At 38.9% G+C, this 21344-nt stretch overlaps 1 pseudogene; it reads left to right on the top strand.

The window, feature by feature from the left end:
• LOC149243597 (serine/threonine-protein kinase AtPK2/AtPK19-like) overlaps positions 1-21344 on the top strand; it is a 123851-nt pseudogene that overhangs the window by 45976 nt on the left and 56531 nt on the right.

Raw genomic sequence — 21344 nt, 5'->3', positions numbered from 1 at the left:
TGGGTGGACTCCTTCTAGCGGTTGTGAGCTAGTCGGGACAGATGGTATGTCGGCAAACATTGTCGGGGTGACGGCAGGGAGTTCTGCTGTCGCTGTGTCATTCGACACAGTCCTAGATGTTGACGGTTGTTCAGACATTTTGAGTCTATCCAATAGATTGCCTAGCGATTCTACAGGAACTTCTACTGGTGATAGACTAACTTCTGACGTAGCAGGAAATAGAGTGACCCCGACTCCAAAATGTGTTGGAGTACTTGCTTGTGGATCTTCTACAATTTCCTCTATCGCAATCAAACCAGGTGGAAGAGGAAGACCGTCAGGTCCGTAAAATATTTCTGGTGCCGAAGAAGGGGTTGATTCGACAGTGACAGTTGTTTGAGGAGCAAGACTCTCTGAACCAGTCGCAGATGGAACTGGTTCAGTAACGCAAGTATCTGCTCTCAGACTAGGATCAGTGTCACTGTTCCTCTGTGGCTGTTGAACTTCTTCTATAGAGGCAGGGTTTCCAGAAATTTTTGGAGTAACTGGAATCTCAGATGTTGTTGGAACACTTGTTCTAACCTTGATAGGAGATTTCGAACCGGTTAAATGAGTTCGCTTTGTCCGTACAGTTTTCGATTCTGGAGACAAAGACGGTTGACTCATAAGCCTCCGCGAACGACGGGGTTTCAATTGACTTTCTTCCACGATTGCGGATTACTCGATCAACCAAAATATAAAAAGGGGAAAGTGTGTTTCGGAATTGAATGAATTTTTAGACGCTTTAGACACAACTTGCTTTTTCACTTTTAAAGAGTCGAGAAAAAGCTAAAGATGACTCTAGTCTCCTTCGATGTTTTAACGAGCCCGAAGTGACAAATGCTCGGATGGACTTTTTTTGTTATAGAGTCTGAAAAAGGCCAAAAGAAACTGCTCTGGAGTTCTAGGCAGAGGGTGTGCCAAACTTTTCGCAAAACCGCAGAATACTTTTTAGGGTACGGGCGGTCGACCTTCCTGAATGCTGTGTTCAGTGCATTGTGATCAGTAGGGCGGCCGACACGGCTTCCTAAGGATAAAGGTTTTATTCCTATAGGGGTCTCCCAATATATACGCGACGGTACGTGGGAGCACAATCCGTACTGGCGCTATCGTCCCTCAGGAGGAATCACCCACCTTCAACGAGATCGACAGTCACCAGGCTTTATGACGCCGGAACATGTCTCTAGCCTAGACCTCTATGTTGTGCGTTATGTTGCAAAGCGTTGTTAAGTTCATTCAGTTTATTTTAGGTTGATCTTTTTAGAAGTTTTCCTTTCTAGATCACCACGAGATGTATGGTACAATTCCTAAATGCAGTCTAAAGATGATAAGCAAGCTTTATATCTTTTCAACTATGAAAATCCTAGCTACAAAGGGAAAAGAAAGACACCATCTTTTCTCAAAGAGTAATCAGCACACTCTAATGCACTTTTCCTAAATCAAGCATGCAAACTATCAAGATGCAAATGCACAATGCAGGTGTTTGTTTTCCGCTTTCTTAGTATTGATGCCTACAAAGAAAGCTTTTTGTACAACTTTGAATTTGCTTTTAAATGACCAGTACAAACAAGTTTACTTTTTCGAAATCAGAAAGGGTAGAAGAGAATACAACACTTTACGACTTTCGAAATGAACACTTGTTTCGACACTTAAAAGAGACAAACTCAAACCAAAAGAAAAAGCAAATGTATAATCAACTGTAAACAGCCAATGAACTCTCTCCTAAGATCATAATCAACAGATCTGAATCAAGGGCTACAGGATGATTATTTCACTCTTGCAAAGAAAAACTGTAAATGACGCCACAAACACATAAAAACACTCACAGTCTTTTTGTACAAAAGGAGGTGGAATTTAAGCAGAGAAAAGGAGTTATCAGACTGGTACCTATGCTGGTTACAGGCTACAAAAATCAGAGATCAAAACAAGGCAAAACAGAGCAGAGAACCCCAGCTGCACTAGGCCTAACTAGATCAGCGCAACCTCAACACAGGGGTTTTGACATTCAGCGCAGGTAGCCTTCACGGGACCTGCATTGAAATGCAGAACCTCTTCACAGGGGTCGCGCTGAAGAAGAAACGAGAGTTTCTCACTGGGTTCTGGGTCACAGTTTGCCAATTAATCTACGGTTTCAGGCCAAATAAAAGCAACAAGCAAGTACAATCAAAGGGATGCTTTGAGGGGGTACTAAGATCTATCACAAAGGATCATCAAATCATTTGTGAGTCCATTGTTCAGATCATAGACAAATCCAGTGATTGGATCAAAGCAACAACTATCTACTTTGCATCTGAGAATAGCAGATGCAGTTCGATTGTTGCTGTTAAGTCTATGAAACAAACAATGATAGAGACACAAATAAAATGACTAAACAAATCTCCCCAGTGGAGTCACCAATTTGTTGTGGGGAAAAATGCCTATGCAGGACGATCCTATCCACCTAAGGTGTGACAGTGCCTTAGCAACAAACAGAGACAGCTATTCTAGTATTCTTCCTTTATGAATTAGAATGAAGAGAGATGGATGGACTAACCGGTGTCTTCCGTTTGTCCCTCGATCCAGTTTCTCTTCTCTTTGAGAGTTCTCAGCTACTTGCCTTCTCGCTCGCCCAGCTTCAACAGGTCTCTGCAAGATCACAAGAAGAGAACACTACACAAGACATGGATTCATATTCATAGCTAGTTCAGGATTAGAAATAAACTAAATATACTAATGCAATCATACATCAAAGATACATCAATATATAGGAGAAACCAAGATAGCTTTATTGATGAATAACAAGGTTCAGGAAGAGATACAACCAAGGAGGCTCCAATCCAGCATCTCCTTCCCAGCAAATGGAATTCCTATCTTCACCTCCCTTCAAAGCATTAAGCACCCAATGATTCCAGTCTCAAACCAACAGCAATTCTTTGCAATAACAAAATTCCAGCCTGTAGATCTCATGGAGGAGAGATCCATATATAGATGTTTGGAGAGAGGATGAGTCAGCTTGAGATATGACTAGTGTCCTCTCCCTCTGTCAGTTCTTGTATCCACTTGGAGGTTCTTGCTTCCACTTGGAGATTGAGAACCTCTTACTCATCACTAGTCGAATTCACTGAGGCAAGTGTCATTGAGGAAGATTCTGGAAGCTTCCTGGGTCTTGACACCTTGTTGAATGAACTTGCCACTTGTCAACTCTCGTTCAATGCACCTGGGTAGTGCTTCTACCTACGTTGTAGTGCAGGTAGCCAGTTCAGAGTTTGCATTTCAGCGCAGACAGCTAGTGGAGCCTCTGAACTGATCCTGAATTGACTTGTTTTTGAGCAGTTTCTGGTGGAGAACTTCTGTGAATTGCTGTGGTTTGTTAGCCTTGTTCCTCTAGGGGTAGGAACAACATGTTTAGGGACTTTGGATCCCTTAGATTATGGACATTTCATGCTTATAGCTGTAAGGCACAAAAATGTCTATAACAATTACCTGTGTATATTTGTAATACTGTATTTATGTTCAGTCCTACTAACCTGGATGAAGTGGTAGTACAAGCAACTTACATTGAAGCAGGTAAATTAGGATTTGAGGTATCATCAGAATCGACAACCAAAAAGGAGAGTAGGGAAAAAGGAAAAGCGAAGAAAGCAAACTACAGTAAGATGGAGGTTGAAAATATCTCTTGTAAACATTGCAAGAAAGAGGGCCATGACGAAGACCATTGTTGGCAATTTCATCCTAAAATGAGACCAAAGTGGATCAGAAAAGGGAAGCAAAAGGTTGCAGCAGTAGTGAAACCAGTGGACTTAGGGTCAAATTCAGGCAACGAGGCGCAAATAGCATCATTGATTATGACTAGTAAATATGATGAAGGTAGTGATTCTAACAATACCAGACACAAATTATTTCATATAAGGGTTGTTATGAAACATACAAATATCGACACATTATTAGATAGTGGATTGCAAGTTAACCTAATTTCAGAAAAAGTGGTTAAGCAATTGGGATTGAAAACCATAAAGCATCATAAACCTTATACTTTAATTTGGATGAGAAAAAAACATAAATTGCAAGTGACTAAGCAATGTATGTTACCATTTTCAATAACTTCTCAATTTAATGACAAGGTGATGTGTGATGTGGTAAAACTAGATACATGTGGGATGGTCTTGGATATCCCATATTTATATGATCAGAAAGTGATATTTTTCAGAGAACATAATAAATATCACTTGTTCAAAAAAGGAATTGAATATATTGTACATTCTCACCCCATAAACGCAGATAAAACTCTTTTCACAGTAAAACAGTTAAAACAAGCAACTTATGCCAGCAAAAATGTTGTTGTACAACATAAAGTGCCTAAGCATGAGAACATTAAAGTTAATCACAAACAAAGAGACATGCTTAAGGAATCCAAAATTGTACATCAAAAAGAGTTGCAGTATGATAAGTTGAGTTTTGTTTCAGCTATGAAGAAAAAGCAGAGTATGGTTTCATCTATGTCAATACTTTCAATGTTGTTAATGGCTTTATTACTATTTAGCAGTTCTTAGATATTAGCAGCAAATATGAATGTAGATGTGGGTGAAAAAGGACTCAATATACTTTGCAGCTTGTGTGTTTTACTCACAATTATATAAATGAGTAAAGTGTACATATTCATTATAGGGTGGACATATACCGGACAAATGGGAAAACAATACCCACATTTGTTTTATGGAATTTAAGACTTTTGGTGGTCCAAAAGGTCTCAATGGGGAGGAAATGATCTGAAATTGATCAATGGATGATTAAGGATCCAGAAAAGGCCAAAAATTCAAAGTTGTTAGATTCGATCAAAAACAGTTCCATCACGTAGATCGTGTAGAAATGATTCCAAAGCAACTGGAACGAGCAAAAACCAACTTCATATGAATAATTTATTCAAAGTCAAAGTTTTCAAGGCAAACTCCAAAAAGTCAAAGTCAACAATCAACGAGAAGTCAGAGATCAAGGTTTGACCACCACATGGCATCACAAAAAGGTGACAAATGGTAGGTTATGATTGGCACATATGTACCAAAGTTGTGTTAACAAGTGGCAAGTTGTGGTTGGGTGTGTTGGGACCAATCCCAAGGAGACATGTGGCCCTACCAAAGGGGTCCAACGCACTGGACTGGATTCAAACCCATGACCTAACAAATGCAAATTGTGCACCTTAACCAACTCTCCTACAATGTATCTTGTTTTATAACGTTAAACGACATGTATTTAAAGTTGGTTGTTTTATTATTAAATAAAGGGGGGCGGAGCACACCAAATATGGCGGCTCCACTGGTGCATTGGGTGCCCCGCCAAGTATGGTGGACCCCTCATCCATCAGCTATAACTCTACCATATTAGTTCCATTATATATGTTATAGTTAGTCCGCTAGCACATTCGATAAGGCCTACGGCCATAAAAATTGAAATGTATATGGTTGGGGAGGGGCGGGTCCAGGGACCGCGCCCCCTTATTATTGTTTAAAATATATTAAAATAACAATACATAGTTGTGAATCCAAACCATTGGCGGAGAGGTCAAAATTTGATCCCCCAACCTCGTACCTATAAATTAATATTTTCACCAGTGCGCCAAAGGGAGGAGAACTAAGATTTTATGCAGTAGAGAAGTATTTGTGCAGGTACAAGAAGTGAGACTTAAAACTTTGAAGGAACTTTTTGGGAGATCCGGGAAGCCTTTTTCAGAACCGAGAGTTGCTACAAGTTCCTGAGATAGAGCAAATTGCAATAAGATTGTTCAGGATTATATCTGAAGCAATTTTCTTTTATGTATTTATGGTTTTGAAGATTTAATATAAAGGCCTCCCCACTGAAGACAAGGGCCCAGAGATGTAGGCTTGAAGATAGCCTAAACTTTGTTATCAAACTTTTGGTGTCATTGTGTTAATGTGTTTGCTGTTATATTCTCTGAATTACTGCAATTTCCATTTTCAAGTTCTTATTATCAATTTCAAGTTTTAAATCAATTTAAATGGTGTTTTAAAAAAATCATGCATTAGCACTTTCTAAAAGATATTAAATCATATTTCAATAAAAGATCAAATTTGGGATCACACTGTCTCAAGGCTCAAGCTTCACCCCTGACTACCTGAGTTGTGCAATTGCATAGTCACTGGGCCTCTCCCTCATCATGTCACTTGATTCTAGCTCAGTTAGGGGATCAACATGCACCATATTAGACTAAGGGTTTATCAGACTGATGTCATCTCGTCATGAGTGAATTGCAGATGTAGATACTCTATTACACCATAACAAGATGATGAAGAAGGAGATGGAGAAGGGAAACATGTTAAAGACATCTTTGTAGCTGATTATGCAAGCTAATAAATCAAGAGAAGACAAAGGGACACCAATTTGCAACCGCGGCTCAAGACTTGATATCATTGAAGACCCCCTACCTCTAAGCCATAAGGAGGTGGATAGAAGAGAATCCTCAAGAACACATGTAGCAAGCAACAGTAGAAGCGGCTTGACATTGCCATGTCATCAAGCAGTCCATGTAAGCAGTGTCATTTCATGTCATGTCATGAGTTTTCGTATGCCACATAATTATTGTGGATCATGTAATTTATTATTCAAAAATGTATTGTAAAGAGGAAGTCCAAAGGACATGTATAGAAGATGAAGAGTCATGTAAAGTCAAAAAGTCATAGGAAGTCAAACAGTCATGAGGGTAGTCAAAGAGTCACAAGGGAGGTGAAGAATCACCCCATTGGTTATATCTACACTCTCATTGTATGAGAAAAGGAATTTTCACCTTGGCTCCTCCCACAAGGCATCAAAGAGACAAGCTAGTTCTTTTGGGGAGCAAGGAGTGGCTCCAATGCTCCATTATTGGAGATAGTGGTGTTCATTGTATACATGTGCCTTCAAACTTCTACTTAATATCATAAGCTTCATGGCCAGCACGTTCTTCATGCATGGGTTATGAATATTTGTAAGACTATTATGTGGATGTTCGTAATTCATGTTTTCTTTCATATGTGCTAAATAGTTGAACTATTTCACTTATTTTGGTACTTATCATATTGAGAATGTGTTGTAATTGTTGTTATTATTTTCACATCCTTGTGGACTATTCCGCTAGATACTAGACAGATCTCTCTTGTTAATTGGTTGTAATGATCGTCACATCATTGTGGAATATTCCACTAGATGTTAGACGGATCCTTCTTGGTTGTGTGTGTCTCTACTAGGGTGGTACCATTACCTCTCTCTTAGAGGCTCACTTTTTTTCTCCCTCCGTGATAGAAGAACCTTGACACACTTACAACTGAACACTCACCAGGCACACTCACTTGCTTTTCGAAGGCACATTTTCATTCCTCTCTCTCGCTGATAGTTAGAGCCAAGGAAAATCTTTAAGAAACTGGAAATCAGGACATATTCCGAATGGGGCTCTTATCCCAAACAATGTGAGGTCTAATTGGGACCACATATGAGGGAGACCCCTTGAATGTTGGTGGGTCCAACACCATCAACATTTATGTCGTTGGAAGGAAAGGTAGCTAGATTTTTGTGGTTGATAACCTCACCCATCCAAATACTTTCTTTTGGTCAAGGCAACAATATTCCCAGCACCTCCTCTACTTATATTCCTTAAGTTGGTGATTCTTCTCAACCCGGTCTCATACAAACTTACGAAATCTCTTATGACTAGATCCTAGTCATCTGCCCTATCACCTGTAAGTTTTCAAGAGCTATTGGATTAATACCCGGAGTATATAATCTTCCATATTTTCCAAAGGAGAACTTGACCACCCCTATTAGGATAGTGGCTTCAATAGTTGAAGATCTGGTTCTCGCCACCCTTGAAGAGTTGGTGGAGACTATAAAAAACACAAAGAAGCTAGAGAAGCATCCATCTTTTAATGGTGCTAACAATGACAACGTTGTACTCTTGGATGATACTTTTCATGGGTTAGGCAGTGAAGAAGAGGAAGAAGACCCATCAGATTCTGACGAAGAGGAGGAAAACAATGATGAAAATATAGTGGACCAAGATCTGGACTAGATTACTCTTTTGAAAATAGAAACAAGAATTGATGACAATAGAATCCAGATATTCCAATTTTAATTTGTCCTTGAATTAAAATTGCGAATTAAATTCGATTTTAGTCTCACCAGCTACTTCGAATTAATTAATTAATTATAGATTAATTAGTTGGATAAATTCAAGTTAGAAGTCTTTCTGAAGTCATGCAACAATTATCCCTTAAATTAAGGAGATTATCCCTTAATTAAGGATATAACATTGAGTTATATTTGAGTTGTAATTAGTTAGCTCATTTTACTGAGTTAAGTCCAGTTAAATTAGTTTCAAACTGTTTGAGGAACTAATTGTGTGTTACCAGTCAGTTGAGGCATGCATGCACTCAACAAGTGTACTCCAAATAACTGAAGAGTCCCTCATCAGAAACTCATGCATGTCTATTTAGAGAAAGACCCAGTTGAGCTAAATGTCAAGGATAGGTTACTATCAATTGCATGTGTTTTCTTATAAAGGAAAATCATCCATGCAGTCAAGGTAAGGTTCCTTGAGGATTGCATAGTTCTGACAGTGTGTTAGAGTAGTGTGCGAGAGCAGTGTTAAATTGGGTGAAGGAGATCATCCCAGAGGTAACTGCGCAAGGAAATAGGAGCTTGGTGGGTAGAGGAGAAGACTTGTGAGAAGCTTTGATTGCCTGTGAGCATCTCGCAGGATTGTACTGAGAGCTGGCTACCTGTGAGAGCTAAGGCTTTGTATTATCTTGATGTATTTCCACCTTGTATGATAATACAGATAGTGGAGTTTTTAGCTGAGGCTTTCCCTGGAGTATTTTCTGTGTTTCATGTGTATTGATTCTTCTTCTTCTGGTTATATGTGTTCAGCTCTGATTCATCTCGATCTTTAAGCTTCTGCAAGTTTGATAGTAGAAGTATATTATAGGATTTTTCTTTGGTATATTGCATTATCAAGTTAATCTACAATCAGATTTTCTACATAGATCTCAGGGGTAGATTTGTAGATAATTTGCATGAAATTCTACATGGTATCAGAGCCAAGTTATCTATAGAGAAATTTCTACATGGTATCGGAGCATAGTTTATCGGAGCAGTGAACAGTATACGGAGAAGAGAATTCGAAGTTTGAAGTTCTGGGTTGCAGGTACAAATCGAATTCATATCATACTTTAAAAAAAAATGAGATGGGACATTATGCGACTAATTTCCCATTGAAGAAGTCCAAGAAGGGATCCTCAGAAGGATCAGAAGGTGAGTCATTAGCCTCTCAGTTCGAAATGGACTTTACCCTCATCGCATGCATGGTGTCATCGATGATGGGTTGTGCTTAGTATCTTGACAGTGGAGCCTCATTCCACATGACTGGCGATAAAAGTTTATTCAGTGCCTTGGAGGAGAAAGACCTCAAGATGCACATAGAGATGGGTGACGATGAAAGGTTTAGTGTTTCAGGAGTGGGCACGTTTGCTTTTCAGAGGGAGCATGGAGCTTATATCACCAGATGTGAAGTATGTGCCTGGACTGAAGAAGAACTTGGTATCAGTCGCAATGTTGGAGAACAAAGGCTATGACATTGTCTTTAGTAAGGGAAAGGGTTTCCTTAGACACATCACCACGACACAAGTGAAACAGATCGATTCACAAGTCAAGAACCTGTATTCTCTTGAGGTTCAAGATGCATTCAAAGCCTTGATGTGCAAGGAAAATGTTAGAGACTCGGTGGTTGAGAGGGAGAGTAAATTATCTCTCAACATGTAGTCCCAGAAGAAGTCTCAGACAATTGTGGAGGAGCCACAATTGGAGAAGTGGGCAGAGGGATCACATGCAGCCATACCTCTAGGTGTGAGGTGGGGTGATGTGAAGTGATAGTCCCAAGAAGGCTAAAATAGGGGTAGGATCCTTGAGGTACCCAACCTCTTTGATTATACCTTGATACGGGAGCACCGACGAGGAGTAGCAGGACTGGCTAAGTGGGTAGAGACAGATGCGGATGGAGCGGCAGAGGGAGCTTCAACATTAGAGGGCGTTTCTAGCCCAACAGGGAGGTCAGTTGGGAGATCAATTACTTACTTCTCAGTAACTAAGTTACAGTGCAGCAGTGGGCAACATGATGACAGGAGGTGCACTGCGGATGTAGTGTTGGGAGAAAGGACTAGCAGCAGCATGGATGCAGTGGGAGGAATCAGTGGGATTGATGCAATCAGAGATCAAAGTGATAGAGGCTATAGAAGTTAGATACTGAAGAGCACAGAGAAGGATTTACAACAGTGCAGAAAGGCAGTGTCAGTCGAAGTGCAAAGTTTTCAGTTGACAGAGGCAATAACAGTGAGAGACTTTTATATTAGAAGCATCATACTGATTTAGGTTGGATGTTTTTTTGTTTCTTGAGTTGCTGGAGCAACAACACTAGAGAGAAGTGTTGCATGTAAAACATTCCAAAGGTTCACGATTGGGATCGAGTTGAATTCCTTTCTTGTTGAGAGGGAATGTTGAAAATAGCAACAAGAAATGATAAAAATAGAATCCATATATTCCAATTTTAATTTGTCCTTGAATTAAAATTGTGAATTAAATTCAAATTTAGTCTCACCAGCTGCTTGGAATTAGTTAATTAATTCATTATGGATTAATTAGTTGGAGAAATTCAAGTTAGAAGTCTTTTTGAAGTCATCCAACAATTATCCCTTAAATTAAGGATATTATCCATTAATTAAGGAGATAAGATTGAGTTATATTTGAGTTGTAATTAGTTAGCTCAGTTTACTGAGTTAAGTCCAATTAAACTAGTTCCAAACTGTTTGAGGAACTAATTGTGAGTTATCAGTCAGTGGATGCATGCATGCACTCAACCAATGTACTCCAGATAACTGAATATTCCCTCATCAGAAACTCATGCATGTCTATTCAGAGAAAGACCTAGTTGAGCTAAATGCCAAGGACATGTTACTATTAGTTGCATGTGTTTTCCTATAAAGGAAACTCATCCATGCAGTCAAGGTAAGGTTCCTTGCCGATTGCGCGGTTCTAACAATGTCTTAGAGCAGTGTGTGAGAGCAGTGTTACACTGGTGAAGGAGATCATCCCAGAGGTAACTACGCAAGGAAATAGGAGCTTGGAGGGTAGAGGAGAAGGCTTGTGAGAAGCTTTGATTGCCTATGAACATCCACAAGGATTGTACTGAGAGTTGGCTAGCTGTGAGAGCTAAGGCTTTGTATAATCTTGATGTATTTCCACCTTGTATGATAATACAGATAGTGGGGTTTTTAGCTGAGGCTTTCCCCTGAGTATTTTATGTGTTTCATGTGTATTGATTATTTTTATTCTGGTTGTATGTGTTCAGCTCTGATTCAGCTCGATCTTTAAGCTTCCGCAAGTTTAATAGTAGAAGTAGATTATAGTATTTTGCTTTGGTATATTGCATTATCAAGTTAATCTACAGCCATATTTTCTACATAGATCTCAGAGGTAGATTTGTAGAGAATTTGCAGGATATTCTACATACTCAAGGCCCACTTGCACTGTTGGGTGTGTTACATAAAATGTTGAGGCACCTGGAGAAGTTGTTAACAAAGTATGACCCTAAAAAAGTAGTGAAGGCGAAGGACCACTTTAACAACTTTTACCTGCATTTGAAAATTCTTGAGGTACGTCTTGATGATGTTGCATGTAGACTTGTTTCGTGTACCTTAGCTAGAAGATCAGATGTTTGGTATCATAGCCTTCCTCCAAACTCAATCTAGAATTGGAGGGGTTTTAAGAAACTATTTCTTGAGAAGTTTGTTGATGATAAAACCCCTGCCATGTTGTTAAGAGAGTTGGGAAGTCTTAAGATGGAGTAGAAAGAGAAAGTGAAGGATTTCAATCAGAGGTTTAATCATATATTGAATATATTTCCCGCAGACACAAAGCCTCTTGACTCCATCACTATTTATTATTAAGCATCTGCCTCACCAACAAGCATTGCGCAATTCGTGAAAATAACTATGAAGCCAACGTTATCTTAAAATTAAGAAGAAGCGATTACAATTGAAAAGGACTTATGCGTGATTAGAGTCATTGCAAATGGCGAACCAACAAAGGACTCCAAAGACAAAGGTAAAAAGTCTCAGGCCTCTATAAGTAAGGCTAAGGAGAAAGAAGTGACTAATTTTGAGAGCTTGACCTGCACCATCAAGTCTTTTTCCAATGAATTGGTAATGTTAAAACAAAGGTAAATTGAGACCACCATCAGTAACAAGCCTCCTAAATTCAACTTTCTAAGAAGGGTTTCCAACTTCAGAAGTATCAGAAACCAGTCGTCCAAGTCTGCACAGAGCTCGAACGGTGTGTTGAATGTTTAGAGTATGGTCATGGACCAATATTATTTGTTTCATTGAGAGTATCATTCAGAAAAAACATGCCCGTAATGGAACCACAACATGAATTCTCTTGCTACATATTTTATTGATAAAATACTTTTAGATGACCAGATTGAGTTGACGGAAGAGAAGGAAGAGAATGATGTTGTCGGCCAGATAAATCGTTCTTGCGGACAAGACCAATCTCCCTAGTATCTATGGATATCTAGCGACAAGCAAGACAAACAAATTCTAACTTTCTCTAAATATTGCGATTTATAAATAGAAGCCAATAGATGTTTTAGACCCTACCTCAAGTCCAATGCTAGTTTGTGGAAGCCACGCTCTGTTCGTCTAAATGAGCTCCCTTTTAAAGAACCTGCAAACACAAACAGGCACACATCAAATAACACTTGCATAGCCAATATAATAAACCATATATATCATGATGATCAAGGAATTCATGAAATAAACCATAGAAGACAATTTATTGAGAAAAATGAATCTGATTGTATTAACTTTAAACGAAGAAGAACTTTACAACCTTGGTGCCTTGATGTTGTACAAGCTCCTCCCAGGGTCCAGCAAGAATCTCCTCTACTTTGACAAGCTTCACTCTCTTCCCAATGAAGCTAAAAGGTATGTAATCTCTCCTCTCAAGCTCAATTAGGAAGTCTAAATTCCAACAGCATTTACCCTCAAAAATATTCAGCTTTTAACCTCCTTAGTAACCAGCCCAATGCCTCATTTTATAGTGCAGAGGAAGGAAGTTACTAAGTCCACCTATGAAGGCATAGAGTCCCCCTTCAAAGGGCTAAGATCCTCACATCAAGGGGTTAGCTCCTTTAGTTATGGGATGCATGAACATCAAAGGAGCGAACCTGCCACCTCAAGATTCCCTCTAGAAGCTTCCAGAAATAACCCAAAGTGAGTTTTTAAGAATGTACTTGCACCTTTTTGACTTTTACAGGGGTCCACACCCTTTACACAGAAACAGAGCAGGCAAGTCCACAGGGGACATGACCAGGAGGTGCGGGACCGCAGGTAATGATAAGAGAAAGTGCGAAACCAGATTTTTAGAGATTTTCAAGGACTTTCTCTCATTTTTAAGGCTTGACATGAAGAGCTGAGGTTTAAGACTTGCATAGGAGGACAGTATGAGTGGTGATAGACTCACACTGACTGCAAAAAGTCATGGTGACAATATTATGTGTAACAGATTTCCCCCTAAAGTACGAAGTCTGTAATATATAGTATTTGTCATCTAAGAAGAGTGAAGTACTTTATCATTTCGAGGATCATCTTGTGGAGAGCCTGGTTGGAACCTGTAAAAACATTCAATACAAAATATATATATATATATATATGTGTGTGTGTGTGTGTGTGTGTGTGTGATCATATCATCGTTGAGGTAGGCATTCCCATACTCAGATCAAAACTGACTAGAAAACTAACTAAACTACTCTGGCATAGGACTGATCTTGTAATACATCACAAGTATAGACATATGTAGACACAGTATGGGCAAAGCCATCTGTTTATGAATAGTCCATTGTATAATGAATAACAAAATTCCTCGCAGCCTGGATGGTGGAAACTAGATCCAGGGTCTTGATTTCTACTTCCCGAACTAGTACGATTCTATCCATGTGAATGAATGTGTCGAAGTCGAACATGGTAGAAACGACTTGATTACCAATCAATGATGTAAACTGTTAACAAGTGTGAGAGAAACCACCAGTAATGTCAATGGCTCTCAAAGTACTCTGTACAATCCATGAAATGTGAATAGATGAGTTGATGTCGAACATGTCATGGAATCCTTTGATCGAAGGTCAATGATGCAACCTGTCGTCGAAGGCGAGAAACCTGCCATTGAGGCATACATATTCCAAGGTATTGACGATTTCTAGATCATCTTTCTAGATAATGAGTTGAAGTCGATAGAAAGCGATCCGTTGTAGGCAAGCCCACAACACGAAATCATAGATCAAGTTTGAAGAAATATATTTGGCAAGGACTAACTCAGGGATGGTCAAGATGGATGACAGATATTTTGTGGATGAATGATTTATTTGCACTGACCTCTTGAACACATAACGACACTGCAGATGGTTTGGTGACAATTGACCAAAAGTTAATACCTAGAAACCGACTAAAGACTTTCAATATGGTTTGATTAACTGTTAGGCAAAGGATTTTCAAACCTAGGTGAACAAAAAGTGTCATGTTCAAGAGTGGTTGAATGCTTTTCTGAGACACAAAGTATAACAAACAGGTTCATTTTTCTCTCTTTTCCCCCACCATTTCTGGCAAGTACCTCTTTATTTTTGACAAGCTTGAGGAGGATAACATTTGCTTGATTATAAGCTCATCCTTTGGATGAGTCCAACTTAGTTTAAAATTTGAACCCTAAGAAGGAGTGGTCCATTCCGGTTTGTAATTGAACAGGTCCTTTACTGTTAAATTTTAACGAGTCCAATATAGGAGAAACTTGGCATTTTTCAATTTTAGGGAGTCAGAAGAAAAACTTAAGAAAACTCCATGGTTGTCCTTTTTCATAAATTTGTGTCTCCCAAGCCAGAAAAAGTATAAAATAATACTTGAGAGAACCGCTTGACCATTACGATCAAGGAGTACTTTTCATTATTAATGTCTCTGATCTGAAAAAGTAAAAAGCGATCAACGACACGTCGTTTTATAACCAATATCGAATTTGAAACGACAAAAATCCGGCAATATTTTCATGTTTATGCGGTCAGAAAAGAGTTGTAAGTGGACCGTCTTTTTAATTCCGTTTTAACAAGATTAAAAAGAAAAACTCGGCAATCTTTTCGTATTTTACAAGTCAGAAAAGAGCTTAAAGCAGACTCGTCCTAGAGGAACGAGTGGTATAAAGGGTAGCAACTGGTTCCGGCAATGGAGGAACTGCTCAAAACATGTAATGGTTAAGAGGTTGGCTAATAAAACCACTCATAGATGTGGTCCCTCGGGAAGGGTAAACAACCAAGTGAAAGCATATGATCAGCCAAAGAGATGGTGGCGATGGAATGAAAACAACCAAGGCTCATCTAACAAAATTTAGCAGATAAAAAAGGAAATCACGAGATGTAAAACGAGTATGAGTTCATTTTTACACAATCTTGAACCATAGAGAACTTTTCTTGAATTTGGTTTCATGTTTACACAAACTTGAAACGAAAAACTATGCTTGTTATAAGTTCGCATGCCCCCAGCATAATGACGCAAAATGAGGTACATGCCCCCCAAGCTTCATTGCATTCAACCAGGTGGATGAAATGAAGGTTTACTTTCAAGATCTTGGAAAGACTCGAGGGAGTTGTTTCATTTTTTAGTGAGGTTGACACAGGAAAAGAAGTATCCTCAAAACCCTTGTTTCATTTTATAAACGAGCTTGACACAAGATAAGGAACTATGCTCATGACTCCCAGTTTCATTTTTTAACGAGCTTGACACAAGACAAAGAACTATGCTCTAAAATCCTTGATTCATTTTTTAACAAGCTTGACACAAGACAAGGAACTATGCTCAAAAATCCTTGATTCATTTTTAAACGAGCTTGACACAAGACAAGGAACTATGCTCAAGTCTACTCTCTACAATCTATCTAACAAGAAACTATGCTCTAAAATCCTTGATTCATTTTTTAACGAGCTTGACACAAGACAATGAACTATGCTCTAAAATCCTTGATTCATTTTTTAACGAGCTTGACACAAGACAAGGAACTATGCTCAAAAATCCTTGATTCATTTTTTGACGAGCTTGACACAAGACAAGGAACTATGCTCAAGTCTATTCTCTATAATCTACCTATATAACCTACTGATTCATTTTTCTTTTCTTTTAATGAGGTTGACACAGGAAAAGAACTGTCCTCATACCTGATTCATTTTTTAACGAGGTTGACTCAGTATCAAGAACTATTCTCTGACTAACTGATTCATTTTTTAATGAGGTTGACATAGGAAAAGAACCGTCCTCATACTTGATTCATTTTTTAACGAGGTTGACTCAGTAACAAGAACTATCCTCTGACCAACTGATTCATTTTTTAACGAGGTTGACACAGGAAAAGAACTGTCCTCATACCTGATTCATTTTTTAGCGAGGTCGACTCAGTAACAGGAACTATCCTCTGACCAACTGATTCATTTTTTAACGAGGTTGAAACAGGAAAAGAATTGTCCGCATACCTGATTCATTTTTTAGCGAGGTTGACTCAGTAATAGGAACTATCCTCTGACCAACTGATTCATTTTTTAACGAGGTCGACACAGGAAAAGAACTGTCCTCATACTTATTGATTCATTTTTTAACGAGGTCGACACAGTAAAAGGAACTTTCCTTGAACAACTGATTCATTTTTTAACGAGGTTGACACAGTAAAAGGAACTTTCCTCGACACAGCCTATTTCATTTTTTAACGAGGTTGATACAGGAAAAATCTATCCTCGCCAACTGATTTTTGCTTCCAACTGGAAGAAAGACATGTCAATGATCATGGCTTCCAAGAGGTCTTCATCAGAAGGAAGAATAGTTCTCTGGAAGGAACACATGTCAAGGGGCTCACAAGGGATAAGAACCTCACATTCAAGTAATTCCATAGAGTTTTCCATGTCAATTATTGGATCTAAATCAAAGGAATATGAGAAAACAGTGAGAGGCTCACTTACATCGGTAACTGAAAACATGGGACCAGTTGCCACATAATTAACCCGTGGCAGGATAGATACCATTTTAGAATCAGGAACATTTAGGGGTGTCATATTAGTGGTAGTTGAAACAAGACTAGGGAATGAAAGCTAGTCTATAGTCACAATATTTCCATTGTGAGGGAAAGACATCACGCGAAAGAGTGTCGATACGACAGCTTTCATTGCATAAAGATAGTCTCACCCAAGGAGTAAATTGAAATCCAAGGGACCTTGAACTACCATAAGATCAATACAGACAGTTTTACCTTCCAAGGTAATAGAAAACTTAGGAAGGATCCCTAAAGGTTCACTAATGGTTCTGTTAAAAGATTTCAAATTCTGCGTAATAGGCACAAGCTGAGGGGAACCCAAAGCTTTCCAAGCAGTTGAGGATAAAATACTAATAGAAGAACCTTCATCTACCTGTTTGCGGTGTATGTCCCTACCACCAGCCTTGACAATGATTTGGAAAGGGATGGAGGAAGGAAGACGAGGTTCTGTCAGTCTATTCCAATCAAAGGAAAAGACCTCAGTACTTGGAGGGGGTTCTATAGAAACAGGTGAGATGCCCCCTGGTGTAGAAGAATCTAATGTAACAAGAAGAACCTAAGCAGTATGAAGTTCAATCTCTAAAGGGAGAGTGGGATTGACCGAATGTGAAATTGAATCAACCACTTGACCAACTAATGGATCATCAACCTGAGTGATATGAGTTTCACTCTCCAATGGAAGAGTGGGATTGACTGTACTTGAAATTAGATCAATCACTCTGTCAGTTGACGGTAGGTTGGGAGAAAGTTTACGCTAACCAGTTGGAACAGTAAGTTTTTCCAACAATTTTGAGGCTTCATCCATGTGAGGGCAAATGTGAGTTTGATGACTCCCTTTGCATAACTTACAATGAAACCTAACTTTACCCTTTTTTCCAGGAACCTGACTATCACTGGTTGATGGATCAATGGAAAGTTGATGAGATTTTTCTAACCATACTTCCAAGACCTTTGGAATACCAGGACAATTGATAAGGAAGTGGTCACCCTTACAAAGCCTGCAAGGGTATTTGGGTTTACGATGTATGTTGGAGGTTTCCTCAACACAACTAACACTTACAGCCATGGTTGGTTGGTTGACTTCTTTCTTATCTTGCTTCTTCTTCTTCTTCTTCTTCTTCTTTTTCTTCTTCTTCTTCTTCTTCCCTTTCTTCTTCTTCTTAGCCACCTGGTTACTAGTGTCAAGGCTTTTACCAAGCGAAGAGGAAGAAATGGAGGAAGAAAAATTAGGTGAAGAAGGTAAAGGGTCAACAGAAGGTTGGTGATATTGAGATGGTGAACTCTGTTGAGGTGAAGCATTCAGTTGAGGTGGAACAATTGGAGTATTTGGGGCCAGCGAAGTTGAAAATAACCATATCGGTAAACCTATTGTAAATCCAAGTAATGACAAAGTAGCCATATAAGGAGGACCAACATTTCGAAAGCAAGGAAAAGTACTAGGATTCTCGTTAAGAGGGGTTCCTTGGTTGGTAAATTCTGGAACAGTTGCCATTATATTCAACTTCAGTGAATTTTATTAACAATTTAATACTAAAATTAACAATTCACAATTCACACCTAACAATTAAAATTCACAATTCACACCTATGGTCTCTAAAAGTAAAAACAAACAAATTAACACGCGCTATCAAATCTAGGAGTCAAACCACACACAAACAATAACTTTCCATACTAAAAACACTAGTTGGTGATGAAATCCAACGTCGTAGAATTCAATACAGAAAGGGCGGTTGGAACAGTTACCCCGATAACTTGCTTAATGAAATAGACTGGCACAAGTTTCTTCACAAAACCGTCTCGATTGAAGAGAACCCCCCAGAGAGTCCAAGTGAGTCTAGTCGACGTCTGCTCTAGGTACAGTGGGATCTTCCCTCCACCGTCACCTTAGGAAAGAATCCTATAAATTATGGCCACTAAGGTTACCAACATAAACAAATATACTTGGGGGAACAGTCTACGATCCGATACACACGCAAGGGTAGAGTAACAAAGCTCAATCCCCTTGAAGGCTCCTTGACATAATCCAAGGTTTACCAACAAGTGACCCCAGGCTCCTTGACAATGGTTAATCTGAGGTTTACCGTTTTTAATACGTGTATATCTGCTATCGTTCCCAATGAGGAAGGATTGATTATCTCACTGGTTCAGATATGATCTCGTGCTTGAATCCTTTAAGAGGAGCTTCCCAGAGCATATATGTAACAATTGGAATTTATTTCCTACCGCAAGATCGACTACTTGTTTGTTTTACTATCTTGGAGAGTTAACTAAAACCTATTCCAAGACACTAGCCTAAGCTAGATTGGTGGAAAGAGCCCTAAAAATGTAAAAATTACTAGATGAATTTTAATTAAGCACTGTGTTATTTAGGTTGTTATTACTCAAAAGGGTAAATGGATATGAAACCAATGGCGTTATGACCCGACCCAAAACTGAATGCAATCGAATATGATAATGTAATCTTTTCAATTCGATGAATCCTAACTAAAGTAAGGAGAGAGTTTCCATTCACTTCCAACAATGCAAAAAATTGATCGCTAAGAGAAAATATAACAATTTCTCTAATGCACCAATTTCATCAAGAACACATGCAGATCTGGGTAGACACTAAAAGCCAAAAATAAAAACTAAACTTAACTGGACAAAAACAATTTAGGTTTTTCAAAAAGTTTGACAAGGTCCGCAGGCTTCCGGTATAACCAGATGCGGTACCGCTCTGTGTAGTAAAGTAACAATGTGGGGATGTCTGCACTGTGTTACAAACAGAACGTGTGGTCCTCTTCAAAATTTTGGAAAAAACAAAATACAGTCTGAATCCTAAAAACTACCCAATCCCACACACATCAAGAAAAAACCAGAAACAAAGAAAAAGTTTCTCAAGTCAAAGAAAAGGAAAGGCAAAAAACCAAATTCAAGTCCCCAGCGAAGTCGCCATTTTGTCAGCCGGATAAATCGTTCTTGCGGACAAGACCGATCTCCCTAGTATCTATGGATATCTAGTGACAAGCAAGACAAACAAATTCTATCTTTCTCTAAATATTGTGATTTATAAATAAAAGCCAATAGATGTTTTAGACCCTACCTCAAGTCCAATGCCAGTTTGTGGAAGCCACGCTCCATTCGTCCAAATGAGCTCCCTTTTAAAGAAATTGCAAACACAAACAGGCACACATCAAATAACACCTGCATAGCTAATATAATAAACCATATTTATCATGATGATCAAGGAATTCATGAAATAAACCATAGAAGACAATTTATTGAGAAAAATGAATCTGATTGTATTAACTTTAAACAAAGAAGAACTTTACAACCTTGGTGCCTTGATGTTGTACAAGCTCCTCCTAGGGTCCAACAAGAATCTCCTCTACTTTGACAAGCTTCACTGTCTTCCCAATGAAGCTAAAAGGTATGTAATCTCTCCTCTCAAGCTCAATTAGGAAGTCTAAATTCCAACAGCATTTACCCTCAAAAATATTCAGCTTTTAACCTCCCTAGAAACCAGCCCAATGCCTCATTTTATAGTGCAGAGGAAGGAAGTTACCAAGTCCACCTTCAAAGGGATAGAGTCCTCCTTCAAAGGGATAAGCTCCTCTCATCAAGGGGTTAGCTCCTTTAGTTATGGGATGCATGAACCACCTAGGAGCGAACTTGCCACCTCAATATTCCTTCTAGAAGCGTCCAAAATTAATCCAAAGTGAGTTTTTAATAATAAACTTGCGCCTTTTTTACTTTTACAGGGGTCCGCACCCATTCCTTTAGAGACAGAGCAGGCAGGTTTGTAGGTAACATGACCAAGGGGTGCGGGACTGCAGGGAATGCTAAGAGAAAGTGCGGAACCAGAGTTTTAGAGATTTTCAAGGACTTTCTCTCATTTTTAAGGCTTGACATGAAGAGATAAGGTTTAAGACTTGCAAAGGAGGACAGTATGAGTGGTGATAGACTCACACTGACTGCAAAAAATCAAGGTGACAATATTTTGTGTAACAGATGCTACTAAAGAAACTTTGAATATCAGACATGCAATGAATATACTCAGTTGTGTTTTTGCAAATGAGAAGAAGAGTGTTGAAGAATAACTACTGAGTGAGGCCCCGGATCAAGAGCGGAACACTCGATACAACTTGAGAAGCCAAGGGCCAACCTCCGCATAAGAGTTGATGAAGCAAAAATTGAAAGAGAATTTGTTGAGGAGGATC

The sequence above is a fragment of the Pinus tabuliformis genome, chromosome 8 (genome assembly GCF_031772625.1).
Source record: "Pinus tabuliformis cultivar Carrire ecotype Pingquan chromosome 8, CPIR1, whole genome shotgun sequence".
In the NCBI taxonomy this organism is placed as follows: domain Eukaryota; kingdom Viridiplantae; phylum Streptophyta; class Pinopsida; order Pinales; family Pinaceae; genus Pinus; species Pinus tabuliformis.
The sequence above is the reverse complement of the archived record's forward strand: the minus strand, read 5'-3'. Positions and strand labels throughout refer to the sequence as shown.